Source organism: Puma concolor, chromosome D3 (genome assembly GCF_028749965.1).
Source record: "Puma concolor isolate L17-30 chromosome D3, mPumCon1.1.hap2, whole genome shotgun sequence".
In the NCBI taxonomy this organism is placed as follows: Eukaryota; Metazoa; Chordata; class Mammalia; order Carnivora; family Felidae; genus Puma; species Puma concolor.
The window spans coordinates 36,861,035-36,882,786 of record NC_141678.1 but is presented as its reverse complement, the minus strand read 5'-3'; the positions used below and the strand labels follow the sequence as shown (position 1 = coordinate 36,882,786).

Below are 21,752 nucleotides of genomic sequence, written 5' to 3'. Positions count from 1 at the left end.
TTTTAGTTTAGTTTAGTTTAGTTATTTTGAGAGAGAGAGAGAGTGAGCATGAGCAGGGGAGGGCAGAGAGAGGAAGAGAGAGAGACTCCAAAGCAGGATCTGCACTGTCAGCACAGAGCCTGACATGGAGCTTGATCTCACAAAGTGCAAGATCATGACCTGAGCCAAAATCAAGAGTTGGACTGACTAAGCCACCCGGGTGCCCCTAGGATGTACATTTTAGACTCAAAGATACAAATAAATTGAAGTAAAAGGATAGAAAAAGAAATACCATGCAAAAAACAATCACAAGAAAGATGGAGTGACAATACTGAGCAATTAACTTTAAAATAAGAACAATGTTGCTAGAGATAAACGTGGACATTTTATAATCATATGTATGAATCAGGAAGAAATATAAAATATATATATATATATATGTATATATATATATATGCACCTAAAACAGAGACCCAAAATATATGAACCAACAATTGACATAATTGAAAAAAGAGACAATTCAACAGCAATAGTTGGAGATTTTAATATCTTACTTTCAATAATGGATAGGAAATTAGACTGAAGATCAACAAGGAGATAGAAGACTTGAACATGTGTTGTTCATGTCAAGAAATCTTGAACAAAACTTCTTTATAGAATACTATAAACTAACTGGACCTAATGGACATTTTTCATAATCCCACCCAATAACAACAAAATATGCATTCTTCTCAAGTGCACATAAGATATTCTCCAAGATAAACTATATGCTAGGCTATAAAACAGGTATTGTAATCATTTGGGACATAAGATTCAACAGTTCACAATCTCAGATAATATTCTGAAGTAAAAACAAGGCAAATTGAAGGATAGAAATAATACAAAGTATATAAATGTAATAAAATGCAAAGAATCACAATCCAATCACAATCCAATCACAATGAAATAATATTGAAAGTAATAGCAGGAAAATATTAGGGAAACTCACAAATATGTGGAAATTAAGCAACACACTTCTTTTTTTTTTTTTTTTTTTTTTTTTAAAAGGTCCAGGTTTTTTTTTTTTTTTTTTTTTTCAACGTTTATTTATTTTTGGGACAGAGAGAGACAGAGCATGAACGGGCGAGGGGCAGAGAGAGAGGGAGACACAGAATCGGAAACAGGCTCCAGGCTCTGAGCCATCAGCCCAGAGCCCGACGCGGGGCTCGAACTCACGGACCGCGAGATCGTGACCTGGCTGAAGTCGGACGCTTAACCGACTGCGCCACCCAGGCGCCCCTAAGCAACACACTTCTAAATAACCAATGGGCCAAAGAAGAAATCACAAGGAAAATCAGAAAACACTTTGAGATTAATGGAAATGGAGATACAACATATCAGAACTAACAGAATGCATCTAGAGCACAGTTTAAAGGGAAATTTATAGTTGTAAATGCTTATAGTAAAAAAGAAAACAGATTTCAAATCATGACCTTAACCTTCACCTTAAGACACTGGGAAAAAAAAAGAGAAAACTAAAGCAAAGAGGAAATACTAGAAATTAAAGCAGAAATTAACAAAACGGAGAATAGAAAAACAAAGGGGAAAATCAATGAAAGCAAAAAGCTGGTTCTTTAAAAAGGTTAACAGAATTGACAAACATTTAGGTAGATTAACCAAGAAAAAAAAAAAGCAAGCACTCAAATTATTAGAATCAGAAATAAAAGAGAAGACACTACTATTGGCCTTACAGAATTGTTTTAATGGATCATAAAGTAATACTATGAATGGTAGTATGGCAACAAATTAGACAAACCAACTAAATTTGGACAAATTTGGACAAATTCCTTGAAAGATACAAACTACTCAAACTGACTTTAAAAAAAGATAGACAATTTGAATAAACCTATTGCAAGTGAAGGGATTTAATTGATAATTAAATACTACCCACAAAGAAAGGCTCATACCCAGCAGCAATCTCACTGCTGAATTCTACCAAACATTTAAAGAATTATTATGAATTCTCAACAAACTCTTCTCAAAAGTAGAGAACACTTCCCAAATCATATTATGAGGCCAATATTACCTGATACCAAAACCAAGCTAAGGAATCACAGGAAAACAAAAAACCTATATGTCTTATGAATATGGACACAAAAAATCCTAGCAAACTGAATACAGCAGCACATAAAAAGAATTATACACCATGACCAAGTGGAATTTAACCCAAGGATGTGAGGTTGATTTAACATCTGAAAATCAGTTGACATGATACATCGTATCAATAAAAATTAAAAACTCACATGATCATGTCAATAGTTGCAGAAAAAGCATTTGACAGAAATTCAACACCATTTTATAATAAAAATACTTGATAAACTAGGAATAGAAGGAAATTTTCTCAACATGATAAAGACCATATATGAAAAACCCACATCATCCTTAATGGTGAAAGATTGGATCTTTTCTCCTATGTCAGTAATAGGATGAGATGTCTGCTCTCGCCACTTCTATTCAACATTATACCTGAAATTCTCATTAGGTAAGAGAAAGAAAGAAATAATCTAGATTGAAAAGGAAGACATAAACTGTCTTTACTTGGAGTCAACATAATCTTGTATACAAAAAACAAATCCTAAGAAATCCACTAAAAAACACAATAAAACAAAAAAACAGTGAAATGGTTCTGCAAGGTTTCAGGATTCAAGAGCAATATACAAACATTGATTGTATTTCTGTTCACTTAACCAATCTGAAATGAAACGAAGAAAACAATTCCACTTATAACAGCATTATAAAAAAATATTTAGGGATAAATTTAACAAAAGAAAAGCAAGAGTTATATTCTGAAAACTATAAAATGTTGTTGAAAGAAATTAAAAATCTAAATACTTGGACAAACACCCTGTGTTCATGGATTGGAAGACAATATTGTCAGATGACAACTCTCCTCAAACTGATCTGCAAATTCAGTGCAATCCCAATCAGAATCCCAGGTGACTTCTTAGTAGAAATTGACAAGCTGATTCTAAAATGGATACAGAATTGCAAGAGACTCAGAATAGCAAAACAAACAAACAAACAAACAAAAACCTTGAAAAAGAAAAACAAATTAAGAAGGCTCACACTTTCCAATTTCAAAACTTACTACAAGGCAACATTAATCAAGCTAGTATGGTACTAACACAGGAGTAAACACATAGATTAACGGGGTAAAAATGAGAGTCTAGAAGTAAACCCATACATTTGTTGTCAATTGATTTTCAACAAGGGTGCCAAGATAATCTGATGAGGAAAAAAATGTCTTTTTACAAATGATGCTAGGGACACTGGATACTCATATAAAAAGGATGAAATTGGACCTTTACATCACACTATACATAGGGATTAACTCAAAATGGATCAAAAGACTAATTGTAAGAGTTAAAACTATAAAACTCTCAGAAGAAAACATAGGGACAGATCTTCATGACCTTAGATTGGCAGACGATTCTTAGATATGACACCAAAAGCATGAGCAACAAACAAAAACATAAATCAATTGGGCTTCATCAAATACAAAAAGTTTCGCGCTTCAAAGGATTTTATCAAAAAAGTGAAAAGAAAACCAACAAAATGGAAGAAAATATTTACAAAGTATATATCTGATAAAGAACTTATATCCAGGATATATGATTAATCCTTATAATTCAATAACAAAAAGACAAATAACCCTATTTAAAAATGGACAAAGTATCTGAATGGACATTTCTTCAAGGAAGAATGGCCAATAAGCACATAGAAAGATATTTGATGTATTGATCATCAGGGAAATGCAAATTAAGAGTACATACAATGAGAGACCCCTCTGAACCCACAAAAGTCAGATAACAAGTGGTGACAAGGATGTGAAGATATTGGAGCTGTGGGGGAGGAAAAATTTTTCTCTCCCCTTGTAGATTCTTTTGGCTGGCCTATTAATTAAATTGACACAAGACCAATTAACAGAGGAAAAAAACAAATTTAATTTTGTAAGTATGGGAGCCTCACATAGACATGAGGGGTTCAAAGACAATGAGGCAATTAAGGTTTATAGGCCATCCTGAGCTAAGGAGAAGGGTAAAGAGGTCTGGGGCTTCAAAGGCAAGGAAGACAATTCACAGGAAGATGGGAAGGGCAAATGTTTGGCAAGCAAATATTTGCCTTACCCTGCAGAGACAATGGGACACAGAAAGGAATTTAACAAACAGGCCCTATGGAGCTCCTCCAGCTTAAGGTACTCTTTTTTTTTTTTTTTAATGTTTATTTATTTTTTAGAAGGAGAGAGAGACAGAGCACGAGTGGGGGAGGAGCAGAGAGAAGGAGACACAGAATCCGAAGCAGGCTCTAGGCTGCGAGCTATCAGTACAGAGCCTGAGGTGGGGCTCGAACCCACAAACCATGAGATCATGACCTGAGCTGAAGTCAGATGCTTAATATACCAAGGCACCCCTAGCATATACTCTTTGCAGTTACCTGCGGTGATAGCTCTCTTCCTGAACAAAGCCCTCTATCTAAATTCTCTTAGGCAATTAAAAGGGAGGTTAAAAGCTCTTCCTGAGCCCTTTGGGCCTTGATTGTCTTCTGCTCAAAATAATCCACATGCCAAAGTGGCACATTCTTGGGCGACTTGTTCCAAACCCCTTAAGAACGTTTGCATATTGCCAGTGAGAATGTGAAGCGGTACGACCTTTTTGGAAAGTGGTCAGGCAGTTTTTTCAACTATTCAATGTAGAGTTAGCGTATGACCCAGCCATCCCACTCCTTAGGTATATATCTAAGAGAAATAAAGCATATGTTCACAAAAAAAACTTTTACACAGTGTTTATGGTAGTGTTACTCATCCTAGCCAAGAGGTAGAAACAACCCAACATTTGAATGGATACATGGAGAACAGTTAAACAACATGTGGTATATCCATACAATGAAATATTCTTTTGCCTGATTAAAGTACCCATACGTGCTGTAATTTAGATGCATCTTGATTAAACTATGCTAAGTGGAAGAATACAGAGACACAAAAAAGACCACATATTACATGATTCCATTCTTAAGAAATGACTAGAACAGGAAGATCGGTAGGCACAGGCAGTAGATTAGGTATTGCTGAGGACAGAGCATAAGGATAAGAGAATACATGAGCTGGGAAGGGGCAGAGAGAGAGGGAGACACAGAATCCGAAGCAGGCTCCAGGCTCCAAGCTGTCAGCACAGAGCCTGACACGGGGCTCGAACACACGAACTGTGAGATCGTGACCTGGGCCAAAGTCAGACTCTTAACCAACTGAGCCACCCAGGCACCCCTACACTAACAATTTGTGCCTAACAGTATCTCATTTCTAGGTTCCCATTTCTCAGGTGAGGAAACGGAGGCTTAATATGTTTAAGTCTGAAAGTCACACTGTGAGGAAGTAGAAGAGAGGCCAGTAGAACAGGAAAACTGACTCCCGGTTCACTGTTGGAATTGATATTTACTGGATTTGATTATGAAGTGAAGTTAACTGCTTTTGCCTGTATTATACCATTTAACTCTTGAAAAACCTACTTTCCTCATTTTAGTAATAGGGAAACTGATATCCACAGAAAGTATGTAAACTGGCAAAATTTCAAAGCCGTTCTTTTTACTGAAATTGCCATGCTTATTCCAGCTCATCAGAGCAAAAAGTCACCTGCCTCCATGACAGTCAGCAGAAAGTGGCTGAGACCCAAATATACCAACCCTCTGAGCATAATGTTCATATTAGATGACAACTTTTAATTACCTGCAAAAGAAAGAATAGATCCAAGCCTAGAAAAAAATATATACCTTATACAGTTAAAACGATGTCATCAGTGACATCATTTTATTTATTTACTCAATTTACTTATTTATGAGTTTTGGTCTCAGCTTGATAGGCCACATCAATGCAAAGGCCACGCTCCTAAAAGCCACAGTTTTCAAATGACTAATGTGATTCTAGAGTCACGTGTGTTAAGCCTGCTTTCTATCACCACTTATTTATTTAGCTGAATTACAGATCACTTCAAAAGTCCACTAAGGGTGAAATAATCCCTTATTGGGAATAAGGGAATTGTACAAAATCAGTACTTCTAAAGAGAATAAAATGCTTTCTAAGAAGATTTGTCTTCCGAGAGTTTTGAAATTCAGGCCTACCGAGCCAACACGCATCTGCCAGCAGGACCCACCAGGTCAGCATCCTTGCAGCTTTCTAGAGTTTTCCTAAGAAGGGCCCAAAGAACGATAAGCAGGGCCTAAGGCTTGGAAAATAAGCGGGTGATGGGCAACAGGAAACTACTTCTGGGATAGGAGGAAGGATATCCAGCAGGGGCTTCTTCATCAGATTATACTCCCTCCTCCCTCCCCAGCCTGAGAAATGAACAAAGAGGCTGACAGAGCTGAATCCTCTAGGAAGAGGACAGAAAATCTGCATGGAACAGCAGAGAAGCTGCAAACTCTACTTGGTTTTGCTTAAAGTAGGTCTTAGGCAAGAATTCTTATTGCCCCAGGGTTATGTTCAAGGTATAAAAGCATTGGTTTCTGTGTAAAGATAAAATATCCTCTGTTTCTATAGAAGAGTGTAAGAACTATATTTAAGGGCCACCAGTCAGGAAAATCTTTTTGTGACACCATGGGTGGCCTGCAAAAGTGGATTTCGTGGGAGCAGCCTTCCTCGTATGCAAAATATTTTTTTACATCATTGCCTCAACAAGGTACTTATTCTCTTTAAGATTCTTGGAATGCCAAATGCAATACAATCTTTTGAGAAGAGGCGAGAAAAACCTCAGGAGAGCTGATTAAATACCTGTGCAAGTATTGTCTGAGAGATATAGGGTCATTGGGCATTTTCCCAGAAAAGTCAGTCCTCCCACTGCTGGCTCGTCAGATTCCCAACCTTAGACTTTTAGAGAATTCCAACTAATGCAAGTGTAAAAAAATCTTTAAGACCCTAAAAGCTTTCGGAAAAAAGTGACAGCCTGTTAAAGTTAAGCAAAACTCAAATAAAGGCCTAGGTTATCCGTTCTCAGTGTGTTGGTAACAGAAGCAATCAACTTTTCTAAAACAAAGAGATGCCTGCTTCATTAGAGCCCATACAAAATGCCTTTCCCGAGCATGTCTTCTCTTGGCTTCAGCTTCCAGCCTCAATCTTGAATAACTTTGAAGATGTGCGAGGGAGTGTTTCAGGTATCCATTACTCTTGGTGGGAAAGGAAGGCCTGAAAATAGAGAAGGAAAGTCTGCTTGGCTTCTTCCCTCCCTCTCCCAGCTCTGTCGCTGTTTTCTGCAAATGCTTTACCATAGCTTATCTAGACAGCAGCTGACACGGGCCACTGATTCACTCTGGGTTGAAAAAGTGACCTCTTGAGGATAGTAATCTCTTTAGTCTGTGATTGTAGAATTGTGACTCACTCTTTCTGTAACACCAAAAAAAAAAAAAAGTCAACTTAGAAACAAACATAGGTGAAAGTTGTCAGTAATAAACTTCAAAGGTGGTCAGTTTTGTTTTTGTTTTTTTTAATTTATAGCATTAGATGGATGAACATAGCGTGATGTAACTTCCAGCTAAATGTCATTGCCCTCCCAACTCATCCTAGCTTCGGCTTTGGCTTCCTCTTTCTGGTTGGACAAAGATTAGAGTGAGGGTAGGATCATGTTCCCAGGTCTCTTGTCCACATTTCCTGACATTCTTTGGCCTTATGGACCCATGGAGGGACTTCCATCAGAGTTGGGCTCCTGGCCTCTCCCACCTTCACCTCCATGGGAAGACTTGTCACACCTCGCTGGATAGCTTGAGGGAAAGATTGACATGCTCAGGTCAGGCCCCTCTGGACGCCCTTCAAGGTCTGCCTGTCCACCGAATGGGTTAACCTGCACCTTCACATCCCAGGCTGCTCTGCTTCTTTCGGGGAGGCCAAGAGCATGGGAGGGACCTGTGGTTGGCAGGTGCTTGAGTGAGTTTAATTCTGGGGTTATTTAGAGTTAAGAAGCCTGTTGTAGGCACACATCTAAGTGGCATCCCCATAGCCCCTTAACCCCTCCAATCCAGTATTTATTTGTGATAATACTGATTTTTTTAAATCTCCTGCCACAGTCAAATCCATAGAGACAGGAAGTAGAATGGTGGCGGCTAAGGCCTGTGCCTGAGGGCGAATATGAAGTTATTATTTAATGGATATGTGGTTTTGGGTTTGCAGGATGAAATGGATTCTAGAGATGGCTGATTGTAATGGCTACACAACAAAATGAATGCACTTAGGTAAATTTTATGTTATGTGTATTTTGTGTTATGTATTTTGTTATATTTATGTTATGTTATATATTTTAACACAGTAAAATAAATGGAAAAAACAAGTTCCTTCCAGTTTCTTTGCCTATGTCCCCCAGGACTGGACACATCATACACTTAACTTTCAGTGACTTACAGGAACCAGAAGCTGGAAATGTTACAAAGGACACTTCATCCCCCTTTGATGAGGGGACTTCTATTCTTTTTTTAAGTTATTTTTATTCTATGAGGGGACTTCTCCCCACTTTCTCACCCACTCCTTTCCTTGAGAGGAAAGATGACTTTCCCTGCTAGGCGAGCTCTCACTCACCCTCAGATCCAGCTGGCCTGGAGAAGTCTCCTGTGGAAGTCTTTCCATCTCTACAGGAGATGTTTCAGGGTGTCCAGATTTTCCTTGAACTGGATGGGTTACTTGAATTCTAAAATGAAATACCAGGAAGCCAATTGGATTGTCTATTATGCTGCATTCTTCAACCTAACTTTTTTTTTCTTTTAATTTTTTTGTTACATTTATTTATTTTTGAGAGACAGAGTGTGAGCAGGGGAGGGGCAGAGAGAGAGGGAGACACAGAATCGGAAGCAGGCTTCAGGCTCTGAGCTGTCAGCACAGAGCCTGATGCAAGGCTCAAACCCACGAACCCTGAGATCATGACGTGAGCCGAAGTCGGACACTTAACTGACTGAGCCACCCAGGCGTCCCTCTTCAACCTAGCTTTTACGAATTTGTTCATTAGCCAAATATTCATTGACTACTTATGTGTTCCAACTCTTCTGAGCACTTGGGACAGAGTGATGAAGCTATTATTTTTATCTCTATCTGTCCAGTTCCTGGGTATTAATGCTTCATTAGGGAAGGAAAACAAAACTGGGGAAGGAAAGAAAAATGTTCAATCCATTATGTATTGAACCCCTTAAGCCTCTACAATTAACATATTCTTTGTTTAATGTAGAATTGATTAATATTTGTTTATTCAATATATATTGAGTCCCTGTGATAAGTAAGTCACTGAGATGAACAACAGTCTTTGTGAAGCTCCAAGTCTAGTAGGGAAAAAAGAAACACCAGTGAGTACATTCAATACATTATAACTGATGGATAGTGTGGTATGAGCAGAAACAGGACTGTAATTAGCATATTCTTATTTTAAGTAGTTCAATATGGAATACATATCAAATTCTCAATATACCCTTAACTGAAAGCAGTAATCCCCACCACCTTCTTTTTAAAATTCTGGCAAATGCGAGAAATAAGAAATTTAGAAAGGAAGACTAAGGGTAACAGCGAAAACAACAACAAAACCCCAAAAGCTTTACCTAAAATTAGGACAGAGTCAGATATTATCATGCTTAGAGGTTAGTGCAAACAGGAATCAACACAAAATGGGTATGATTAGCCATCTGCAGGAATCATGGCAGGAAATAAGCCACCCAAGAGATGATTCACAAATGTATTGCTAGCATTTCAAGGGTGTTTTCTACATATCACCAGGGGTCTTAGCATGCTTCCCTAAAAGGGAAGCCATCAATTTAAAATGTAACTAGTAGAAGATTAGTAGTAATTTAAGAAATCGCAAACTGTCATAAGGAAATGATAGAGGATTTGGATGACAGATAAAAAAGTATGAAAATGAATAGTACAGTAGAATTTGTCAGTGTGTCCTCACAATCTCTAGGGAAGGAATCTTGCTGATTCTAAAGGCTAGTAAGGGATATCTTAGCAATATTCCTAGGACCGAGGAGAGCAATTTGTCTCATTTGGTAGTTGGATAACCCCTAATTGCAGCTGAGTCTGTTCTTTATTCTATGTTCACTAATTAACTTGCTGATCCAACTGTTGGCCAAGCACAAACTCCCATTGAACTGGCCCAGTAGTCAGGCACAAATGACTACTAATGGTCATCCTGTTAGATATTATCCTCAAGGTAAATTAATGAATGGATATGCTCATGGCTAAACCACTTAGTGAGTTGGATTTAGGGGACTCACTAAGACTCTAGAGCCTGCTCATCTTAGATCACTAATAAAATTAATGTACATTCTACATGTGTTGCTCTCATTCAGATTCAGGGATATTAGCCATGAGACATAAACAACTAGTATGTCTGTCTGTCTGTCATTCTTTTCCTAATCCCCTCAACTTTGTTCATTTTCCATCCACTCAGGCCTGAAATTATAAAAACTTTCTTTGAATTATCTCCATCATAGTCTAAAAATAATCCCATCCAATTAATTTTTCCTTCTTATTCTTCCTTTCACCTAAGTCTGGGCCTTGAAGATATCACAATTATGTGGTGACAAAGTATTTCCAAGTACAAATTGATGTGATTACACACGCCCCACTCCTATTCCACCTCAGTCACTCATTTACTCCCTAAGAGCCCCCCTCCAGATGAGCGTTAGACAGGCACCCATTGCCACTGTGGACTTAACGCAGAACCAGCAAAAGTGGAAAGTCATTATTCTTAATTTCAAAACCTTAGAGGTGATACTGATAGATTCAATCCACATGTGTGACTTTCCCACCTAGTCTAAAGAAAGAATCTCCAAGCTGGAAAAGAAGGCAATCAAAGGAGGGTCTACCAGAAAAAAAGAAATAAATACAAGTGTAAGAGTGGTGCCCTGCTTCTGCCCCCTCACGACGAGGCCTGAGAAAGGACACTGCCAATCCTCTTATTTATGTTTGGGGACCCATGCAAAGAAAGTTGTTCTGTTGGAGTAGGGCTGGGAGATAGCAGACAGTAAGAGTGGGGACAAATTCCCCTCTTCCTCCTCTCATGCTGCCATCATTAAGAAGAACCTGCCAGGTGAAAATGGTGACATGGATGCATTTAGATGCTAGCCGGAGACAGTCTACCTAGTGTCATGAACTGGAGTGGTGTGGATGGTATCAGAAATCTCCCATGGCCCTCTAGTTCTGAACACTGAGATCGTCTAAGACAGGGACCTGCAAAGGTCCTCACCATCTGAATAAGGGCACATCTCAGAAGGAAGATTCTGTGTGGACAGTCTCTGCTCCCAGTGTCTGTCCCATGCCTATGTAGCGGACCACAAGATGAGTGAAATCGTGAACAGGCTTCACCATAGTGTGGAGAAAGTTAAATGGAACATCTCTTTTGTCTACCTTCCCAGTCCTTTCACCCTATCCTGAAATGATGGAGTTAAACACCCTGAAAAAAAAAAACACAGAATAAGACTTGTTTTACCTGGAAGTGACTCGAGTAAATTTTATCCAGCAAGAAAAATGGAGCTGAGCTCCAGAAATTAAAATGAATTATAGAAAATGAAGACAGTTATGGGTCTTGTTTTTGTTGTTGCACACTTGACTAAGACCTTTAGAATTTGTACCTGCTACTTTCATATTACTAAAATATCTTTTTAATAAGTTCCCTGCCTCTATCTTACATACCACTGTCAAATTAATCTTCCTAAATGCCTACTTTAACAGTGCACTTGATGACTTCCTATTGCTTTCAGGATGAAGTCCAAGCTCTTCATCCCTGAGGCATTGTGAAAGGCCCCACACCATCTGCTCCCCAACTACTTTTGAACATTTTACCTCCTGCCATTTTCAGTAGGAATCCTCTGTTCCCAGAAAGCCACCCCTCTGACTTCCAGCCTCAATGCCTTTGTTCAACATCTTCTCTTACCACCTTCATCACATCTAAAGTGTTCTCCCTGCTTCTTTTATAGAAATCTCAACTTACTTCATAATTTGCTTAAAAAATTGTTTTTACAGTCCATCCGTGCAGTTTTCTGAACACATCTATCCATTTGCATTCTACTACATGGTAAGAAAAGTAGTGATGAGTTGCCAGGGGAAATGAGAGGAATACCTCAAGATGGGGCTGTCAGAGAATGCTTCCTAGAAAGTGTGCATATATGTTGGGTCATAAAGGCAGGTAAGATTTATATATATAGGGATGGCAAAGATGGGGGAAAAGCAGTCTATAGGAAGAGATAAAATTATAGGCAAAGATATTTTCCATACATTTGGGGATTATTGAGTGGTTGAATCAAGCGCAAGCTTGATTTTCTTAACTCCTAAAAGTTATTTTCTTAACTCCTAAAATATTTATTGTCCGTTCCACAAGTTTAGTATGTAACTGATATCTCTGTCTATACCATATCACCTCTCTCTATATACCACATTTTGTAGGTTATGTATCAACCTACCTATTGGAATGTCCAGGTACACGTACATGACTTGTCTCCAAGTAGGAAAATATTGCTTGGCATGTTTGGGATGTCTTATCACAGATAATTTCTGATGAGTATCACCACCTTAACCAATGGTAATACATGAAAAGTAAAGGAAACTTGGAATCTGTGTCTGAGCACTGACCTCTCAGTAGCACTAATTGTCATTTATTTCTCATTTAGAATTTCTAGGAAATGAAATATCTAAGGTGTCAGATGTATAGATAGTCAGAATTAACAATGATAATTACAGAATCTGGAGGTAATAAAAGCAACTAGAGAGAAGATAGTGGACATGGAAGAGAGAACAAGATGATCCAACATGAGGATAACTGGTTATATAGATACAGAAAACTAAAACAAACAAAACAAAATAAGATGGTGCAAACATATAACAAAGATTTTTCTAAGTGAATTATTCAATAGAACTTGTGATGCACAATATCACTGCTGACAGAGTCAGTTCTTCTGGGAAGAATGTTGGGCTCCTAACGTTACAAATTGAAGAATTGAAACTTTTTCCCCCCATGGAAAAAAATAAATACCGGCTAAATTCTTTTAGGTTTAGTTCAAGTAACTTTTGAGTTGAATGAGCTTTTGTAGGCTGATTTAGGTGCAGAATCAATGTTTTTAGAATAGTTTCTATGTGGAAATATGTTCTGAGTGTCAAAGTCCTTAGAAATAGACTTCTAGAACATAAGTCACTTTTTCATTTGGAAGCTATCTATATTTCTTTTGTAATGGCTTCAGAGCCTAGCAGAAAATTGTACGTAGAACAGGAATCTAGTAAATACCTGTTGGGGAAAAAAAAATGAATGTATGCAGGTGCTTAATTCTGAATTCACTGGGTGAGACTAGTAATGGTTTGTGTACTGGATGGGAAATGCTCACATTCTTCAAATGATAATTATGAGAAATCACAAGCACAAAATACCTACTACATACTAGAAATTTTAATAAATCTTATCATAACAGGTCAGAAATAATTGTCTCCTCTTGGAAGCCACTGATGGGACAAAACTTTGACATGGATCTGCAGAGTGAAAGGAATGATTCAAAGGACTTTGGAAGTAAAATGCATCTGGGAATCCACAACATTTGTTTCATTTATTCATTCATTCATTTGAATACATTTATGTATATTCTTTCATCTATTTATCCAGCCTATGTATTAGTTTTCTACCATGACAGTAACCAATATCACGAATTTAGTATCTTAGTATAACACACATATAGTACCTTACAATTATGTAGGTTAGAAGTACAGGTGAAAATCAAAGTATCACCTGCCTAGGATCTCATGTGGAAGCTCAGAAAAGAATCTTGTAAACTTATAAACCCATTCAGGTTGTTGCCAGAATCCAGTTCCTTACAGGTGTAGAGTGAGGTTTTCACTTTCTTTCTCACGGCCAGCTGGAGATTTCCCTTAGCTCCTAGATATCCATCTCTGATCCTTGCTTATGGCCTTCTACATATAGGAACCAACAACTGGGCAGTCATCCTTCTCATACTTGGAATCTCTCCGACTTCCTGTTACCAGGATAATTCAGGAAATGGTCCACACCATCTTAGGGTTCATAATCTGCATTATATCTGCAAAGTCCCTGTGAATGTAACACATTCACATCCAGGGTGTGAACTTCTTTGGAGGGCCATTCTGCTTACCAAAGCCAACAGTAATTATTTTTGCTATGGACCTTTTCTATTTTCAATAAATTCTATCTCAATGAATGGAGGAGGAGGGCTGCTCAGTAACCTTGTCGAAGCCCTGCCAAGAAGTGACCTCTTAGCCACAGGTTTCATGAACAACCTCACATTTTAGCCATTAAAAACAAAACAAAACAAAAAGCAAAACTCATTTCCAACCCTGAACTATGTTAGTAGTTTTCTACTGGTTATTTAAAAAATTATCAAAGTGTATTTTTTAGCTTATAGAATCATAAATAGCCGACAGAAATTGCACACAAATATATAATAAGGATATGACTTGTGTAACTAATTTATTGCTAAATCTTCTACCTTGTGGGGAAGTGGGGATTCTCATACACTGCTACTGAAAGGTAAATTTCTGGAGTGTGATTTGGCAACATATAGAAAAGCCCCCAAATATGTATAGTCTTTAACACATAAATTGTCATTCCAGGAATTTCTCTGAAAGAAATAACAATGGAGGGGCACCTGGCTGTCTCAGTCAGTAGAATGTGTGACTCTTGATCTCAGGGTCTTGAGTTCAAGCCCCATATTGGGTGTAGAGATTACTTAAAAGATAAAAAATCTTAAAAACGTATATTTAAAAAAAAGAAATAACAGCAGCTATGGATAAAGCTTTCACTACAAATATAGTCAAATGAACATATATGAATGTAAAGTAAAAAAATAACGATATAAATATATACGAAAATGGTTACAAATTATGCTTCTTCCATACAATGAAATGATGTCTTATGGCAAAACTCGTTGACAGGTTTGGAGATCTGACTTCACAGGGAACCTGTGTCCCCAAATCAGGCCAAACCTGGGAGAGCTAGATAGGGCCCAAATTTTTCCTTGCCCAATAAACAAAAGAAGAAATATCTACATGGTGAATCTGGGCCAAGTTCTAGTATAAATCAAGAAGCATAATTTCCCTTATCCCTGGTGGGACATAGTTGTGGTGAAAGACCTTGGACCATAACAGGTCTTGAAAACTCCAGAACATCACAGGCAACCTGCCCAAGTTTCCTGAGGGAGAAGCCAGACCGGGAGAGACTTTGTCGTCATGATTCCTACAAGGACCAACAATTGAGAACCTGGCAGGTAGGAGTATAATTCTATGCAGGCTCCCTGGAACTTTTAGATGCAATCCTAGGGCAGGGAAAAATCATGAATTGACTGAGATTAGTTTCTGCTACCAGTAGAATGAGAAATAAAAATTAAGGTGAATTATGGAAAATAAATTGCATTTCTTGCATATCTGAGATTTCTACACACAACACATGAACAAAGACTGGAAGTAGATATTCTATAACAGTGATGGTAGCTATCACTCTAGGTGTTATCATTATGAGTGATATTGACTTTATTGTTTGGAATTTTCATTTGTAAGAATAATGGAATATGTGTGGGTCTCAAATGTGGAAGAAATAATATAATTCTTTATTTTCTCATATACTCTAATAGAAGCATCAGCCCTATCTAGCACGGGCTCTACCTCAAATAGTCTGGAGCAACCCCCATGTTGAATCAAGCTTCTGAGCCTTATGCTACGTAAATGTGTATATATGTGTGTGTGTGTAGAGGAGGGCCCCCCATCATCATGCAGTTTTCTGTCCACGCTGTTTCCATGTGTGTCATCCGCTGTCACCCACCCCATAGTTCCTAGAATTAAAAAAAAAACACAAAAAAACCTTTTTTTTCCCAAAAAATTAAAGTTTATTTATTTATTTTGAGAGAGAGACAGAAAGCATGAGCGGGTAACGGGCAGAGAGAGAGGGAGAGAGAGAATCCCAAGCAGGCTCTGCACTGTCAGTGTGGAGCCGAATGTGGGGCTTGAACTCACAAACTGTAAGATCATGACCTGAGTTGAAACCAAGAGCTGGATGCTTAACTAACTGAGCCACCCAGGCACCCCTTCTTATAACCCTTTTTAATTCTGTAAGGACAGCAGTGATGTCCCTTTTTTCATTACTAATTTTGGTAGTTTAAGTCTGTCTTTCTTTCTTTCTTTCTTTCTTTCTTTCTTTCTTTTTCTTTCTTTCTTTTTCTTTCTTGTCTTCTTCCTTCCTTCCTTCCTTTTTTTTTGTCAGTCTTGATAAAGGCTTGTCAATTTTATTGATCTTTTCAAAAAAGTAACTTTTGATTTGTTGATTTTCACAATTATTCTTCTATATTCTATTTCATTCATTTCTGTGCTAATCTTTATTATTTTCTTCCTTGTATTTGTTTTGGGTATAGTTTTTTCTTCTTTTTCCAGTGTCTTAAGGTGAAAACTTAGGTCATTGATTTGAAGTCTTTCTTTTGTTTCAAATATAGGTGTTTACAGCTATAAATTTCTCTTTAAGCACTGTTTTGACTATATGCCATAAGTTCGATGTTAACTTAAATCAAGTTAGTTTTAACACTAACTCGGTTTCAATAAAATTGAGAGAAACTGGCTCAAATATATCTGTATTCCTTTTCCCTTCCTTTGTGCTACAATTGGCATATAAATTACATCTTTATGCATTATAAATCCAGCAACACAATTTTGTAAATATTGTTTATGGAGTTGTTTTTTGAATCAGATAGAAGAAAAGAGTTACAAAAAATACACTTATATTGCCTCTTATATTTACCTATACAATTACACTTACTCACGCTCTTTATTTCTTCGTGTGGATTAAAATAAATGTTGAGTGCCTTTCCACTTCAGCCTGTATGGCATCCTTTATTATTTCTTGCAGGGCAGGAAGTTGTCTACTAGCAACAAATTTTCGGTTTTTGTTTGTCTGAAGATATGTTAATTTCACCTTCATTTTTGATGCATAGTGTTGCTGGATATAAGATTGCATTGACAATCTTTTTCTATCAGCACATAAATATATTTTCCAAGGGCTTTCTGGTTTCTATAGTTTCTGATGAGAAGACAGCCCTTAATCACGTTGAGGATCCGTCGTACATTATGAGTCATTTTTCTCTGGCTCTTTTCGAGATTCTCACGTTTGTCTTTGTCTTTCAACAATTTGACCAGGTATCTATGTATAGAGCTCCTTGAATTTATCAAGTCTGAATTTACTGAGCTTTATTGATGTGAAGGTTAGCTTTTAAATCAAACTTTGGAAATTTTCAGCAATTATTTCTTCAAATATTCTTTCTGCCCCATTTCTCTTTCTTCTCTTTCTGAGATTCTTATTATGCATTGTAGTACATTTCTTGCTGTATCACAGGTCTCTCAAGCTCTGTTAACTTTTCTGCCTTCTATTTTCTCTCTGTCCCTCAGACTGTACAATATCAATAGACATATCTTTAGGTTCACTGATTCTTCTTCCAGTTCAAATTTACTGTAGAAACCCTCTAATGGATTTTTAATTTTATTTGTTGTATTTTTAAACTCCAGGGTTTCTGTTTGGTTCTTTTGATAATTTCTTTGTATTGTTATTCTCTATGTACTGACATATAGTTGTCATACATTACATTAATTCTTTAGATTTTGTTTCCTTTAGTTCTTTGAACATACTTACTGTAACTGATTTAAAGTCTTTGTCTAGTAAGGCCAACATCTAGGCCCTCTCAGGGGCAGTCCTGTTGACTGCTTTATTTTCTATGTACAGCCACACCTTCCTGTTTCTTTTCCTGTTTTATAATTTTCTATCAACACCTGCACATTTTATATGCTATAATCTGGTAACTCTGGAAATAAGCTATCCCCCCCACTCCCAGCAGAATTTCATGTTGTTACAAAGTGTTTTTTGTTGTACTTGTCGTTTTTTCTACTTGTTTAATGACTTTCCTGGACTAATTCTGTATTCCTTGTGAGGCACAGCCACTGAAATCTCTGCTCAATAAGTTTAGTGCTCAGGTGATGTTGGTCAGAGACTTTCTCAGCCAATTGGCTTGAAACAATTGGTTTGCACCAACAGATTTTCCACCCTTTCATGAGGGGCTCTGTGTGTGTGTGTGTGTGTCTTTTGGGAACACCTCCACCAGTCTGCCTTAGCCTTGTTCTTCTGCTTATGCAAAGCCTCAATAACCACAGGCTAGAGACTACCATTCTCTCAGATCTTTGCTAGACATGCTCACAGCCCTACCCCTGTGTGTGGCCTTCAACATCCCCAAGGGCATGACAAAGTGTTTCAAAGCCCCTTTGGACATCTCATTCCCCAGAACGGCCTTTTCACTTTTTTGCCACCTCTTGTCTGCCCCAACTATGAAGTATCACAACCTCAAGTAGAGGTGATATTAGACAATTACTGATGGTTATTTTTGAAAATTGCTCTTGGGGTTCTGTGTCAGGTAAAATAACGGCAACACCCTGTGAATAGGGCTTTTCCAGGAAGCTGAGAGACAAGTCAAAAAGGGAGAAAACTAGGAGAATAGGACTTTATGAGGGGCTTCAAATCCAGTGTGCTTCCCCTGGGGCCTATAAGGCAGCTCATTTTTGAGGTTATTGTGGAGTTGGGGAGATGAAAGAACAACACAGTTCAGCTTTTGAATTTAAAGTTTGACTGTTTATACCCTGACACACACACACACACACACACACACACACACACCCCGTTTATGTTTCCAACATTGACATCAGAAAAATACAAAGACAGATGGTGACTTAAATATCCATATCCATTTGTTAAGGCCTACCTCAAGTGACCCCTTTTGGTTTTCTCATCAATTCTGTCTTCCCTCAGCTAATTTAAATTCTCCTTCCTTTCGCTTGGTCATGCCCTTTTCATCTCACTTTTCAACCTGTGTTACTCTTATTTGTATGTGTCTTCCCAGTATTTGCACATATTGTAGGAACGAAAAAGAAAGGAGCAAATGGACACAATCACCTCCAAAAAGTGATAACATTCAATAATAAGGTAAGAGGAAACCCTTCGGATTTTATTTATTTATTTATTTATTTATTTATCTATTTATTTTGATGATAATGCTTTTACAGTTTTAAAAAGATAACAGCTCTGTCTCTATGAAGAAACCATATGGTAAGAAGACCGCTCAGTAGTAGAGGGTTGGTTATAAGCATTCCTGGAAATGAGGCCTAATTTAGGTATGCCTACTATGTAAAGACTTACTCCTAGCCAGTTGGACAAAGGGAGAAAGGAAAGGAGGTAAAGAAGTGTGGACAGGGAAAAACGAAAAACCTGAAGCATGATTAAGTAGATCTATAGGTGGTACATTAGTGGTCCTCCCTGCTACCCATGGCTAGAACAGGCCTTGAGAGTGTGTGTATCCTAAAGGAGGCATCATTCTGCAGTCAAGGGCACCCATATGGGTTATAGACTCAGCTCCTGGGAAGAAACAAAGGCCCTCTGTAAGGCCAGTGTTAGAACTCTGAGCCTATTTCGGTAACAAAGAATTTCACCTAAAATTACAAAAGATGACTTAATATGGAAGTGTGACTTTTATAGATGTGGTATATGTGGAAGCCAAGTTTAGTCTCTTTTGATATTTAAACTGAATAGAAGTTTCTCTTTGGAATCATGCCACACTTGGAGCTTTATCTCCATGCTGCGGTGAACTCTTATTTCACATTAGAGGTCTACTGGTTTGCAGCCCGATCGAATGGAAAGGAATAGATTCTGAGTCAGAATATAAAGGATATAAGAACAATGTAAAAAAATGGCCAAAGTGGGTTAAAAATTCTATGCCGTTCTCTTCAAGTCTAAGTCTTTTAGTTCTGATTAAAAAGATCACAGAGAATGAATTACTTAGATCCCTTCCTAAGGGGCTTGCTAGCTTAGAGACCACACTGATAAAACCAGGAAGATTAACTACACTCCATTTCTTATATGTGGCCCAGACTCCCTTTGGGTGAATGATGGAGTCAGGCTTTGGTTACAAAGATCACCGACTAAGATTTTTCAGGTGTGGACAGGTAAGAATAAGCAAGAATAATGTACATGATGTATCCAGTTGTGATCTTTCTTTATGTATGTAACTCTATGAAAATAATGATATAAATATGTATACTTGTTTATATTAATTTATTGGAATAAAAGTGGGAAAACATTAAAAAATACACCAAGGCAGAGTAAATTTTATAATCATCAAACTTTGATCAATACATTTAATAGAAATTTATTTTTCTCATCATGACTAAATAGAAAATAAACTCTCCAATCAGTTTGAGTTTCCATTTTTGCTCAGAACCTTTCAGGGCACCTGGGTGGCTCAGTTGGTTAAGCTTCTGACTATTGATTTCAGCTCAGGTCATGATCATGGTTTGTGAGTTCAAGCCCCGAATTGGGCTCTGCCCTGATAGTGTGGAGCCTGCTTGGGATTCTGTCTCTGCCTTTCTCTCTGTCTCTGTCTCTGTCAAAAATAAATAAACTTAAAAATAAAAAAAGTTTTCCATTCTGCTCAGTCATTACATACACTGGAAGACTTTAGAGCGATAGGATATAAACAATTGTCACTTTGGGGGCACATGGGTGACTCAGTCAGTTAAGCATCTGACTTCAGCTCAGTTCATGATCTCACAGTTTGTGGGTTTGAGCCCCACATCAGGCTCTGTGCTGACGGCTCAGAGCCTGGAGCCTGCTTCAGATTCTGTGTCTCCCTCCTTTTCTGCCCCTCCCCTGCTCATGCTCTGTCTCTCTGTCTCTCTCAAAAATGAATAAACTTAAAAAAAATTTTTTTAAATAAATAAAAAGAAAAAAAATTTGTCATTTTGGTCTATTGTGCCTTCAAGTAACAAAGCCTATTTTATCTGCTAACTTTAATTACTGTGCATGGTTTCTTATCTGTGCTTGCCACTGGCTAATCTTGTCCTTCTTGTCATGGTCTCAGATGACACTGGCTGACATTCAGAAGACATTGGATATCTTCTCTTCTAGGGCTTGGAATTTTTCTACCCAGCTAAGAAGGCAACAACCCCAAGATCCCTCCATGGAAATGGTACTGTCCTTCTACTTGGCTTGCTTACTTGGTAACCGTATGAGTGTATCACTTATTCACTGGAAACGGACTTAACCATGGCAATTGCTTTGTTAAATCCTAAGTTCCCATATTTTACAATCATTCACAGTGCTTTACAGAATCCCTTTTTATCTAAGGGAGTTTTGCCCTGCCCTTTTCCCCTTTGAACCATATTTGTATTATTTAACCTTAGAGATAACATACTTATGAATATTCTACCCTCTCAAACTCACATTCACTTGTGAATTCCAGACACTTTAGGCTACGGTTGGAATGTCTCTATGTCCATGATATTAATTCCTCACCATTCAAAGGGCTCTTTCATCTCAGTCTCAACTGGGCTCTTAGCAGTAAAGTCAGACTCTTAGAAGAGCCAAGTGAGAATGTAAATTGGTGTTCTTTTAGTTAACATCGTTCTTGCTTCCCATTGATGTAAGCCTTCCATCTGGGTACTAGAATACAACAGTTTTTGGTGAGGACTGGAAGTGAGTCAAAAGGATGGCCTGTTGGCCAAACGATGAAAAAAAAAAAAAAAAAAAAGATGATTGGGAAAATGGGTATAAATTTCTAAGGTAGTGTCTCTCCTCCCACCAAAAAAATAAATGCAAATGTTAGTTAAGTAAGGGACAATTGCATTTATTGTATGAATATAAAACTTTATAATACTTTATTGTTAAAAGTGCAAACCATAATCTGAGCTC

At 37.7% G+C, this 21,752-nt stretch overlaps 1 long non-coding RNA gene across 2 annotated transcripts in view; it reads left to right on the top strand.

Moving 5' to 3' along the window:
* Nucleotides 1-21,036, top strand: part of LOC147575503 (uncharacterized) — a 28,145-nt gene extending 7,109 nt beyond the window's left edge. The window contains exons 2-5 of one of the 2 annotated variants that reach the window (XR_015242723.1): nt 8,168-8,229; nt 15,134-15,252; nt 18,910-18,992; nt 20,970-21,036. This is a non-coding gene — a long non-coding RNA (uncharacterized LOC147575503). Of the gene's footprint in view, nt 1-8,167; nt 8,230-15,133; nt 15,253-18,909; nt 18,993-20,922 lie in introns of both variants that reach the window. The other variant, XR_015242722.1, reaches the window with a different exon arrangement.
* Nucleotides 21,037-21,752: the final 716 nt, after the last annotated feature.